The following is a 14,195-nucleotide window of genomic DNA, read 5'->3' as shown; positions in this document are numbered from 1 at the left end:
TTAGTATATTTGGGTTCAGGCCTCAGGACATTTTCTTCAAATGTTTTCATTTTTATTCATAATTTATAATGTAATTCTCTTTTATTTTGAAATACACGCTTGTTTTGGAGGAAAACTCTGGCAATATACCAAAGAAGAAGTTATATCTAAATGATTTAAATAGTGTTTGCTAAGCATCTTTGGTGACTATTTTTCTCCCTTAGAACTATAAAATCTAACAAACATAATTTATGGAGATGTTTAGTCTTAAACAGAGATGTTATAGTTTTGAACCGGATTAAATTTCAAAAGTACCTTTCTATATCTTGAGACTTTTTGGTAATATAAATCAAAATAAAACATCCATAAAACATAAAATTCTGCTTCTTTCATCTCTTAAGTTTCTGTGCTCTACTAAACTGTTATGGGTGTTTGTACACCAACTGCATACACATTTACTCATGGATGCAATGGGAAGCTGAGAATTTTTGAGTTGCACAATTAGGATGTAAGAATATTCTTCAAAGGCTTCGTCATAGTCCAGAGACTGAGGAATGCGTACTATCTCAAAGAGAAAAAACAAATAAGGCTCGCTTATCTTTCAAATTAAATTGACAGGGTATTAGCATAAGTAAAATTGTGTCATATTAATTATTGATCTGTAGGATGTTAGAGATTGTGCTAGAAAACTTAATGTAAGGACATGATACTCTTACTCATGCCTGGAGAGTTAGCAGTAATGTTAGTGTTATCCTGGCCAACTCTGTCCTTTTTCTTCCTAAATCATTTTCCCATCAGCCACTGATAAGAAATTCTGCTAATGAAGACATATTCTTTTTGTGTAAAACCCACACATGAATGAGATCATGATTTTTATGGAATCAGTATTAGTGACCACAGAATACGCTTGCAATAAATGTTGCTTAAATGTTTCTGAATATAGAAAAAAGAGACAAAAGTCAGTAAGCAGATGATGAAGCCCTACCTACAGAGACTAAACCTTTTGGGCTTCATGAGGGTTTTTCTGTCTTACAGAGATTTTGTTGTGAAGCGACTCCAACATAAAGGGAATACAAAAATTAACACATTGCATAGAATACAGTATAATCTCAATAAATTCAACTGCCTTTCACCTCACACATGTCCTTTGCATCTCCCACACCAAAGTGGCCAAATGGGACACTGTTCTATATAAATACATATTCTCTTATATCCAAAAAAAAAAAAAAAAAATGAGCCTGGTATGGTGGCTCACACCTATAATCCCAGAACTTTGGGAGGCCAAGACTAGAGAGTCCCTTGAGCCCAGGAGTTTGAGACTAGACTGGGCAACATAGGGAGTCCCCATCTTCTCTCTTAAAGAAATTTAAAAATTAGTCAGACATGGTGCCATGCACTTGCGGTTCCAGTGACTCAGAAGGCTGAGGTGGAAGGATCGCTTAAGCCCAGGTTGAGGCTCAAGTGAGCTGTCATAGCACCACTGCACTCGAGCCTGAGTGACAGAGCAAGACCTTGTCTCAAAAGAGAGAAAAAAAATCATCTGTCACTTTTCTATATATGACAGTCCGTATACAGTTGTCATATATTGACCACTCTAAATCTAGCCTTCAAATAATATGACTGTTTTTGAATATAAATTGTGCATTGGCAAATCTAAATCCACCTTTCAAAGTACACATAGTTCTATTTTTTTTTTAAGTCACTATCTGATTATCGACAAATCTGAACAAATCTGTCATGTGGCTGAGGATGAGGGGCTGGGAGAGGGGAGTGGTATTGCCCGTACACCAGATCATTTGACAGTACTTATGAACAAAGATCAATGTCAACTGAAAGGAACTTTCTCTCTACCTGGTCTATAAAGGACCCACCAAGGCACCTGAAATTCCCTTGTTCCTGTGGGACACTATTTGCTGCTGTCCTCTTTCCTACTTCAAAGCCCCCACCACCTGTTTCCTCTGGGATAGAGCTAGAACTGCCATAATGTTAAGAAGCAAAGGAGTTGTCCAAAATAATCCCCTCTTCATGTAAGGTGGCCAAAACAGGCCCGAAACTCACTGACAAGGCTGCAAGGTGGAGGCAGAAACACATGCTATCTTTCTGTTATCCCTGCTCTGTGTAAAGTAGGTAACCTGACGATGAAGTTAAGAGATTGGGAGCTGCCAGCATCACTACCTCTGCCCATTGGAGAGGTTGGAGCTCAAGGGAGCAGGTGCTAACTGAGAAAGAACAAATGCCCCACTGGATTTCCCAGTAACAGTAATTGGTATGTGGGTGTTCATCCCCTCCACTGAAGCTGATTCCTGGCACGCCCAGGGGCTCTCATTCACCCAATGGATGGTCCAGTCCTGAAGGACACTACCTCCTTTCACTCCCAAATTAAGGAAGTAATAGCATTTTTCAGATCTCAGAAATTTAACTCTCCTAATAGTCTCTAAGTCTATTGTTCTACTTTCAGACATTATACTTCTAATTACATTTTCATAAACACCCACTATTAATTAAAATGGCAGCCGTCTATAGTTGTTCAATCATTGGCCAATATTTTGGAGTTCTGTTCATCTGAAAGCTTCCAACAATCTCTGCTACAATATAAAAATGTTTAAATGTTTTGCAGGTGGTAGTGTCTAATAAATATCTAATAACTGATTTAGCACTTTCAGATAAATTCAATAATTCTTGCGTTACGTCTACTAGAATAATTTTATTATAGTTACAATAATTCTTAAATTAGCCTTTTGAAGGCATGTGATCTTCACATCACATTTTGTTGCTGTCTCTTCCATGACTATATGGTGTTTTAACATATTTGTGTGATAAACAAAATTTAGTTTTGATGAGAAAATCTGGTGTCAACATAGAGCCTTTGGCTGAAATTTCACCTGCAACAATATATTAAAATGATATCTGTTGAGTGTATCCTTTCTAAATTTGAATATTAAAACCACTATTGCAACTTGTTAAAATGTAAAAGTAACTTAAATTATAGAAAGAATTCACTAAATTATGCTCTAGTAACTTACTAAAGACATTTTTAATGAAGTCAATCAATATTTTCACTTATCTTTATAAGAGTTCCAAAATGCTAGCATAATGAGCTTTTCACAATATATATTTTGTTTCATTACGTATAATATCACCTTAATGTTTGTGGGAATTTAGTATTTCAACAATTCCCCTTACTATGTGTTGCTCTTTAGAAATTTTTCTAAATTTTAAGTTATTTAAAGATCAGTGATTTAAAAAGAGCAATTCTGCCACCTTGTGTTCTGTAAAACCAGGATAGCTGCTTGCTTCTGGGAAACTGCCAGTACTTTCTTATCAAACTTGAAAGTTGTAACTCTGAATCAGAATTCTACGATGATAATCAGCTGTGCCCCTCCCCCTGTTTATTTTCTTCCGACTGTGCTTGTACTGATCATGGAAGCTGGTTACTTAAGCTGTACTTGTGCCAGAGTTAGGACTCATTCCTCAGGATTTCCACCAAGGTTTGTAAAGCCAAACAACAAAACTTTAATTGTAACCATATGTCACTCTGTTTAAATTTTATTTTATTTTATATATATATATATATTTCAAATTTAGAATATATGTGTACATGGAATTACTGAAATGCTAGTTGATAGTCAGTTATACAGGTTATATTATACTCTATGTTTTAAAACAATAATAAGAACAATACAAAAAGAGGCTTACAATTTTTTAAAAATATACAACTTTTAAGAGGTAAGAAAAGTAGGTTGTGGTTTTTTGAAGTCAGATAATTAAAAAAAGAAAACTTTCAAACTTTTGGTAAAATACAACTTTTAATCAGAACATTAAAAATTAAACAGAAAAGGATCTCCTACTAATAAATAATCATTAACCTGTTGACGTGTCTCTTTCTTAGAGTGGAAAGTTCCAGGAATACACAATCCATTGTTTAAAGGTTTGTAATTTATCATTCTTCCCCAGAAAAGCAGAAGATGAAATGCCATCAAAAGTCTCAACTTCAGAGTCTGTCCTTCCCTTGATACTTGGATTACCGAACTCTTTGTATCATCTGTTCCCTTTGTGGATTTATTTTCAAAAGAAAAATGTAAGTTAGTCTTCACAGGACTAAATTTTGTAAGTCTATGAAAAGGCTTCATCAGAAATTTATATACATGGTGCTTGGAGTGAAGAGAGACCATCATTTTAATCAGATTGTCAAAGGTGTCTACGTCCCCACCTTCCCAAAAGGATACAAATTACCATAAAAAGTCTCTGATTTGAATTACACAACTAGTTTCTATGAGTAAATCATAAAATTTCGGTGGTATGTTGCTGCCATCTTGTGTCTAGCAAATATCTCTTTCCATTTCCATTAAGTATGCTAGCTGGAGTGATCAATAAAGAAACATTCTAAATTCAACCCGTAGGATTCTGCAGGGACTTACGCGAACAAAACATGGAAAAACAGTGAACTTCAAGCTATAGGTCCCTTAAAGCATTATTAGAATTATTGTCCAAAACAGTTTTAATAAATTATACGGTTGCTCATGATTAAAAATTTCTCCTTAATAGTTTTAGTCTTAACTCATACTTAGAGCAGGAATTAGAATTGGCAGGAATCTCATAAGAAAGGACACCTAAATAATAACATTTCTGCAACTGAAGGCAAGGAAATATCACTAATTCACTGAGATGTTGCAATTAGTTTTTAAATCTTGGATTCTTAAGGTGAACTTCTCCAAGTTTCTGAGTATTCATCCAACATGTGCCAAACTTCAAAACTTTGTAAAGTTTAGGCATTTCAACTTGAAAAAAAATTTTTTAAAGCACAAACATAAAAGGAAAATGCTGTGATGTATGACATAAAATCAGAAGAATTTTTCAGCATTGTGATTTTTAGTTATCTGGCTAAATTGTCTGTGTTGATTTAACATACAATTTAAGAACTAAAATCACTTTTTGAACACTTATGTATAAAAAATGATTGTAATTCTAAAATAATCCTGAAATTTAAGAAATGGAGGATTAATTACAGACTCAGAAAGAAAACACAAAAGTTCCAATGCTAACCAGCCTATCCAGCATGAACTTTTGAATATTATCAACTTTCCAACGGCATGGGAAGATGATTGGAGAGAGCTGGCAACTGCTTTTGAGTAATAAGTATATTTTGGAGCTCAATGGAAAGAAGAATTATGAATTTTCTTTCTCAGTAGTGTGACTACAAAATTCTTAGTTATAGAGGCATTAGTAGATATTATGAGGGTATTTCTAGCTAACAAATAATGTCTATTTTAGAGGGACTTCAAAGTAACCCTTTGGTTAAAAGAGGATTTGGAAGTTGGTCTTGAAGCTGATTTTGGATAGCAGGGACACTGATCTGGTGACTTTGTGGGGAGAGCATCACTTAATGCTGCTTTTGATAGATTGAAAACTGCTCTGTGAGAGAGGAAGAATTTGGTGTCATGATATAGCACTTTGGTCAAAAAAATAAGCAGAAATAACTAGTATAAAAATAAGCACCAATAAAGTTAACTTTTCAGGAGAAAATTTCTTTATATTATATTTTTATCTGGTTGGGAGGTTGGGGGTTGGAGACAGATAAGTTTAATTCAAATTCTCCAACTGACAAGCATTACTCACATTATCTGTATCAACTCACCCTTGTTTGAGTCTTTGATCATACAGCTGGCTTCCTAAACATGATAGGATTTCCTAAGGCACCTAAGATGTACTTCTAACAGGACGCTCAGTTAAAATAAATTATGCACGTTTCCAGGATCTGTTTCTGAGCCACTCAGATTCTTCTATTAACAAGCATATCTGAAATCAGTGTCCTATACCCATTTTTAGACTCTTACCCAAGGGCAGCCTAGCTCTCTGAATTGGCAGAACTATTGTTAGGATACTGCATTGTTCTGGGTTTGCCCATCTGATATGCCTATCCCAGAGGAAGAGCTGTAGGAACTGATAGAAGTTTGGAGAGCCATGTTTCCTTCCACTCCATGCTTCTTGACCAATTAAAACAAAGCACAGAAGGGAAAAATCAGTAATCACATTACAAAAGAACACAGGCATAAAAATCTTTCATTCTGAACAGTGGAAACTCAATTTTGCTATATCCTTCTGAAAATTTGCCTAGAAATGACCAAAAAAAAAAAAAAAACAGAACCGGAAAAGACCTCAGAAGGACATGTGGCTTCCGGCCAGTTTTATGTGCCCCTTGTGTCCCTGGCCACACCTGACTGAGAGCATAGATGTTCTCTTTGGCAATCTTTCCCGCTCTTTCACTCCAGTGGCGGCTGGTCTCCCCACTTCTCTTTGTGTTTACTTGATTCTATAGCTGCAGCATTCCCCCTTCTCTCAATGACATTTGGCTGGACTTTGACTTGAAACTTGTTTTGTGCTTGTAGTGACCTCTGATGTAGACTTGTTACATTCTTCCACTAGAATGCTTCCCAATGAGTTTCCAGTCCCTGCTGGCACTGCTTTAGCCGTAAGAGGTGAGGATCCCTTCTCAATACCAGTACCTCCCTTGCATCAGCACCCTGAACATCAACCCACTACAAAAAAACACGAACTTCTCAACGACATTTCTAGCTTCCTCTCTTGAAGACTTTTGGATTGTTTTTCCAAGGGCTTGACTGGGGTACATTGACCAACACCACAAAGTGTTACAACGAGAGTACCCATTCCTCCACTCCCAGCATTGTCCTGTGGCCAGGATCAAGTCCAGGCAGCTCAGTTACTTTCCCACTCAAGATAAGCTCCCTTCTCATCCAAAGCACCTTGGAGAAATTGAAACAACCTTTGACCCCACACTGGGTGGAGGTGTCTTAAGCCTGCCTACTAGATAAAAATGCCAGTTCCAGTGTGGTCTGCAACATTTCTCCTAGGGGAGACATTAATTTTTCATGAAGATTGTAAGGGATTTTATTCCTAAGCTGAAATCAATGAAGTTAATATGTTAAAACAAGCCTGTCCCATGGGATATTTGTGTCACTTGAAATGTGGAACTACAAGCATGAATAGTAAAATAGGACTTTTTCCTAAATTTTTAAAGTTGAAATAAGGAGTAGTTTCTGTTTAACTATGTCTCATGCTCATTCCAAAGTAGTTAAATGCACATAAATATTTTCTAACCACTCTGTTTTTTAAATTTCTTTTGTTGTTACTTATTTACCCCAAAACCACATTTTATGACTTCAAATCACCTTCATTCTTTAAAGCTGTCATGGATTTGGCTCTTTCAGATTGATCTCAATATATTTCTGACTGTGGTAACATCAAAAGCCAATATCAATTTCTTTCAAAAAATACCAACCATCTGTATTCCAATAAAATAATTTTTTAAAAATCATTTCTCTCTTAAACTAGTGTATTTTTAAAGAAGAATTTAAATAAAAAGCAAGGCAAGCATTTCTACCCTTACATATGACTACAATTCAAAAGCTTCGACAAAGTTGAAATTTTCTTATTGTCATTTGTCAGAATATATCTTGCAAAACAGATTTATTAGTATTTATCATCCATACGTATAATTCTGTGTGAGAGTATGTATGTACTTTGGCAGTGCAGTGGAGTATTTGCATGCTTTAGTAATTTTTGAAAGGAAGCCCCAGGAAGCAGGATAGTTGATTTCCTTGACATAATGAGCTAAATGCCCATCATCATCCACTTGTCTATAGATAAAGGAACCTAAGTGCGTTTTGAAGAGCATTAGAAGGGGGGAGGTACCTATCTATATTTCAATCCACATTTCACTGTCTCATAATCCAACCCCACAAATACATTCAATTGGTTTAATATCCATGGAGATATTTTCATAGTTCTAAATCATTTCTTTATCATTCCAAAATCCAAGAAACTAAAATTGTCTGTTTGTTTCCTAATTCTTCTGGTGGCAAAATCTGAACTAATACAGCAAGTAGCCTTATCTACTTTATCTTAATTAGTACCATTTCACTGCAGAGGTATTAATTAGTTAATTTGATTATGTATTTGATTATAAGGTGAAGGCATTTGTACCATACAATTTTTCTAAATTTAAAATTCTACAATTTAGAATTTGAAACATATCTTGTCTCAAAGTTTTTAAATAGATTTGTACTTATACTGGATAACACACTGCTTCTGGAAGGATAAATGATCTCAAAGGATTTATTAGACTCATTGTTCCCTGATTGACAATAAGGTTGGCTCCAGCACTTCGTTGTTTAGGGGCAAGGTGGGGACTAGACATAATAAGAGTGGAAAGAAAAGAGAGATATGGGTTTCAAGTGGCAAACAATATGTCTTTTGCACCTATGCAAAAGACGTATCATTCCAGATTATCTAAGGGGCAGAAGTAATCAGTTTCCTTCTGGAGCTTTCCAGCATCTAACTGGATCAGTCCGTACTCTGCATGTAGATTTTGGTGCCATTTCCTTCAGTTTTCAGAGGAAGAGAGTGAATTCTACTGCTTTTACAACTTTTAAAAATAAAACCATCCTCTGTCTTGTTTACATTTGAATTAAGCGTTTTCCTGAGGAAATTTCAAGGATAGAGTTTGAGAAATTTCAGGAACCCCTTTAGAACTGCCAAATAGAAAGTTTCTTATGCAGACAAATCATTTTTTTTTTACAATAGTATAATACTGTAATAAGAAAGAAAAAATCACATAAGTTACTAAAATCTGTAATAGAAAATTTGATGGTTACAAAGCAATTTTTTTTTTTTTTTTTTTTTTTTGAGACGGAGTCTCGCTCTGTCGCCCAAGGCTGGAGTGGAGTGGTGCGACCTTGGCTCACTGCAATCTCCACCTCCCGGGTTCACGCCATTTTCCTGCCTCCCGAGTAGCTGGGACTATAGGCACCCACCACCACGCCAGGCTAATTTTTTGTATTTTTGGTAGAGACGGGGTTTCACCATGTTAGCCAGGATGGTCTCGATCTCCTGACTCTGTGATCCGTCCACCTCGGCCTCCCAAAGAGCTGGGATTACAGGCATGAGCCACCGCGCCTGGCCAGCATTTTTGAAATTAATTCAAATTTCTGAAAATCTGACCAAGTGAATATTTTTTTCTTATATATTATACCTGTTATACATTATACATATTTAAAATGCCATTTTGAATAATTGGCTTCTTTGCATTAGATAGACATTTAAAATGCAAAAAAAAAAAAAAAAAGAAATTGATTAAGATAAGTAAATAAACCAGTCTTTCAGATAATGTTACAAATTTATTCTAAGTTTTACTCAGAATCTGCAAATATTATTTTAAATTTGCCATACCCTTAAGCATATATAATCAGTAAGTATCTTTAAATAATTGTTATTTGTAAGAATATGTCTTGCAAAACAGATTTTCAAAGTTGAAATTTCTAAGGCAAGAAACTAGAAAATGTTGAGGAAAACATAAGAAAACTATGCCCCATTCCTCAAACATTTTCTACTTGTTGGTTTTAGTGGGAAGTCTCATATCACATATACAGAACTCCCTTAAAAAATAAAAAAATGTGCCATAATTTTGGAATCATATAATATACCCCACTTACTAACTTGAGACATGTGTTTTAAAATTATTATTTAGAGAAAAGAGCCTTTCAATAACAATTTGATTGTGAACACAGAATTATAATTGAGCCTTAGGAGCACTATGTTGCTTTTTTCAGACACAATAGGTAGGGTTTTGATTTGATCACATCTCCAGGAATTCAGTGTGGCTCACACTGAAATTGTTGTGGTTCACACAAGATTGTTGAGCACAATCTTGGATTACACTCATTGAAAGCTAGAAGGGGAAATGACCAACAAGAGATTTCACAGAAAGCATACTTTGCCATATGGCTTCTAACTGTTTGCTCTTTGAAGCTCAGTGAGAGAGATCTGAGATACTACAGCCATGTTTTTCCTTTGTCATGAAAGATTTGTCTAGGAAGACAGCAGAAGCCATGAATTTGACATGCTAGTCAAAATACAAGAAGTTTAAGGCAACAGATGAAAAAGCAGAGGGCTTGCAGCTGTTTCAAATGAGTTCCTGTGGTGCTGCGCTTCTTTAGAAGAGGGCCCTATCTCAGAATAAAGCCACAAGAGTTCTTCCTACCACTAAACAGTCCTATAGGTTAAAACCCATGACAGCCATTCTACTGATTTAAATTTTGATAGATCCTTATTTAAGCATCAAAGTTTAGTCAGTAATCTTTTGCATAAATGGGATATAATTAGTGATGTGTGAAAATTCACTAAATAAGCTTTCCTTCTTTGGTTTATTATGATGCTCAGAATTAGTCAATAATTTTTTGCATTTTTTGTTCTAACTCTGGGAATTTTCATGCTATTCTGAACCTTGAACGTTTAAAATGCATAATAAAATACATGAAGTCCAACTTATCCTCAATTAAAATTTAATAAGCTTTGAGAACTCTATTTTAAGGTATTACTAGTGATCATTTTTTACAAAAGAAATTTCAAGAAATATTAATATACCCATTGTATTAGTCTGTTCTCACCCTGCTATGAAGAAATACCCAAGATTGGATAATTTATAAAGAAAAGAGGTTTAATTGATTCACATTTCTGCATGGCTGGGGGTGCCTCAGGAAGCTTACAATCATGGCAGAAGTCACCTCTTTACAGGGTTGTAGGAGATAGAATGAGTGCCAGGAGGGAAATGCTGGATGCTTCTATGATGTGGTTTGGCCGTGTCCCCACCAAAATCTCATCTTGAATTTTAGCTCCCATAACCCCCATGTGTCATGGGAGGGACCCGGTGGGAGGTAATTGAATTGTGGGGCCTGGTCTTTCCTGTCCTGTTCTTGAAATAGTGAATAAATCTCACAAGATCTGATGGTTTTACAAAGAGGAGTTTCCCTGCATGTGCTTTCTCGCCTGCCATTGTGTAAGACGTGCCATTGGTTCTCCTTTGCCTTCTGCCATGATTGTGAGGCCTCCCCAGCCATGCTGAACTGTGAGTCTGTTAAGCCTCTTTCCTTCATAAATTAGCTAGTCTCAGGTATGTCTTTATTAGCAGTGTGAGAACAGACTAATACACTTATAAAACCATCAGATCTCGTGAGAACTCACTATCACAAGAATAAACACGGGAAAAACATCCCGTATGATTCAGTTACCTCCCACTGGGTTCTTCCCACATGTAGGTGTTATGAGGATTACAATTCAAGATGAGATTTCAGTGGGGACATAGCCAAACGATATCACCCATAGACCACTTTTTTAAATTCATGAGTTAATTATTTTGAGAAGAGAATCTTAGTATATTCCTAAAATTTAGAGAAAGACTTTATGTCTAAAAGAATGTCAATTAGAAAATTGTCACTGGGGCCAGGCGTGGTGGGTTATGCATGTAATCCTAGCACTTTGGGAGCCCAAGGTGGGCAGATCACTTGAGGTCAGGAGTTTGAGACCAGCCCAGCCAACATGGTGAAACCCCATCTCCACTAAAAACACAAAAATTATCCAGGTGTGGTGGCAGGCACCTGTAATCTCAGCTACTCTGGAGGCTAAGGCAGGAGAATTGTTTGAACCTGGAGACAAAGGTTGTAGTGAGCCAAGATCATGCTACTGCACTTCAGCCTGGGTGACTTGACACTGGTTGTTTTGTTTTGTTTGGAGCATTGAAACAATTGTCCTCCAACTATTAATCCATCATAGCAAGATTAAAATGTTAATGCAACTATTATATTTGAAAATTAGCATCCTGATGAAATTATAAACTTGACCACATTGCAATAGCACCAACAATGGATTACTCATCACACATAATGACCCACTTCAAATTTAAATGATATTATTTAGTGCAATTAAATTAGAATTATCAAATTTCTATCTAGAGGACATATGTGATGACTTTAGAGTAAATTGCCATAAAAACAATAGGCAGTGACATGAGAAGAGGTCAATTTAGAGTCCAAGAGATACAGGAACTAAAGATGACTTTGTACACAACTTATTTCTATTTTCTTTTTACCATGTAATATATGTGAACAACTTAGGGTTGTAATGCAGTGCCTGGAAGTTCCTTTATATCACATTTAGTTGCTATGAGAGTTCCTGGATGAGAAAATCAGGGACAATCCAATGGGAGTGGGCATGGAGCAGAGGCAAAGAACAGCACATCAGAGTGAGAAGGGAATAAAGAAGAATAAAGTTAATGCAAATCTGGCAGTTTCTGACCATTTGTTTTTCCTTGTGACTTTTAAAAATCTTTTGCTAGGCTGTCTTTAAGCTATAATTTGTAGTCTCAACAGAAGGCATAGAGTGAGTGGTATCCAGACCACTACGACTCAAAGAGAGAAGACCTTTCTTTAATGGATAGAAATTTAAGACTACAAGAGTTCACTGTTTTTACCATCCTTGGAACAATATGTGTGCTCTAGGGAGAGATAATTACTTTTAAGAACTTCAAATCTAGCGCCTTTCACCAACTTAATTCTTTGAAAATGTTAGAAAAACATGACTTTTTTTCCTGAAACTTATTCTGAACAGACTTGAATGTTCCCACCCAGGGAGCAATTCAGGAAAGATTCTTCCTGCCAACCTTTCATGGCTAAATTTCTCAAGCACGACCTAGGTTAAAGTAAGTTTGCTTCAGTCTTGGGATGATTGCCATTTTTCCATTTATCGATTTTACATTTTTTGTTTCATCTCTGCAGGAAAGCATTTGTGTGGCTGGGGAATGAGGAAGTGTGAAAGAGTGCCCGCTTTTTCTGGGATTGCATGGTCTCCTAACTATGATTTCGTCACTTTAAGATGAAAATGCTGACAGCTACGGTGGAGAGTCAAAGAAATAAATTAACGCCCTTGTCTGGTGTTCAAAGTAATGATATCATAAGTGTTACAATGATTATTCCATACCAGGATAAAGACTCATGCTGATGAATGACTTAATAACCTATGGTAACTATGTGAAGTTGTTTTATTAAAGATGGTGGCCTACTGATCTCTGTCTCTTCTGAAAACAAAATGAGGATAAAAAGTGCAAACTACACCCACAGCAAGAGAGATAAAACAGATATTCTGGATTTTCTAATCACAGTAGTTGTTATGAAAGAAAATCAATTTCTAAAAAATTGTAAGTGATCTCTAGTAAGAAATCAGTCTCCCTTAGTGAAATAAAAATATACCTGAAAGTGGCTTCCCCCCGCCCAATGGCAGCTGGCATGCTTCATGGGACCCTAGCCTATGACACTAAAATTGACCTCTAATGCATTAAGGGAAATAGGCTCTTCTTCCACTTGTTTGTGTATATAAGGGCCTTGAGTTCCCCACATTTATTTCAGAGTCAAGAAGCAAAAGATTAAACATTGGTCACTGATTAAATAATGTAATGATTTTCAATAAAATTCACAGGTTACCCCAACAATCATGGGTTAACTCTGTCCTATGAGATCATAGTAAAATCCAGAATATTTTCATTATATTTGGTAGCAAAGCATACTGCATGGCTACAACTTCTTCTCTGCCCTTGCTCAGCTACTTCCTCTCCTCCAATTCCCCTTTGCCATCCATGACCAGCCATGCACATGCATGAACAGTCAGAGGAGGAACAGGGATGCTCTTCAGGAACCCTTATAGAGCCCCCGAGTGTCTGAGAAATGCAATTGCCTCCACTGCACTCCAACTCCCACAGACAGCTCCTTTCCCCATTATTTTTTGGAGGAAGAGCTAGGTTCCTAACTCCATTGCAATCAGTCACAACTCACTTCATCACATGTGCCCTGGATGAAGCTATAAAATCAGATATCCAATCAAGAGAAATGGTGTAGGCATTAACTTTGGGCTAATTTCCGGTGGTATATTCTCAGATTCTTGCCTCATTTCCTCTACTGTTTTGTCATAGAATGTTAAGGATTTTCTAGAGACAATAAAGCTGAAAGCAATGGAAAGAAGTCTTGGCTGGAAAACAAAGAGAAAATAATCCTTCAATATTAAAATCCTTTAAAAGGAGATGAAGGAATTACATTAAATGACAATTATAGTGCAGTAAGGAAATGACTCCAAAGCTGGTAAGCTCATCATGATTTTGGGGGAGAATTCATAGTAGAACAGGAAAAGGCAAAGATTTGGAGCCAGAACAGAGCCCCCAAGGCATTTGTGCCTGAGGGATGTCACTGGAGCAAAGGCCACTCATGTAGAGGTCTGTGAGAAGACTGTCACTGAGGCCTCTCCTGCTGTCTCCAGTGGCCCTACCCTTCCAGTGCGACCCAATTCTCAAGACATCTAAGAATTATTAGGGAAAGGAA

The sequence above is a fragment of the Macaca mulatta genome, chromosome 3 (assembly GCF_049350105.2).
Source record: "Macaca mulatta isolate MMU2019108-1 chromosome 3, T2T-MMU8v2.0, whole genome shotgun sequence".
Taxonomy (NCBI): domain Eukaryota; kingdom Metazoa; phylum Chordata; class Mammalia; order Primates; family Cercopithecidae; genus Macaca; species Macaca mulatta.
This window is presented reverse-complemented; position numbering follows the sequence as displayed.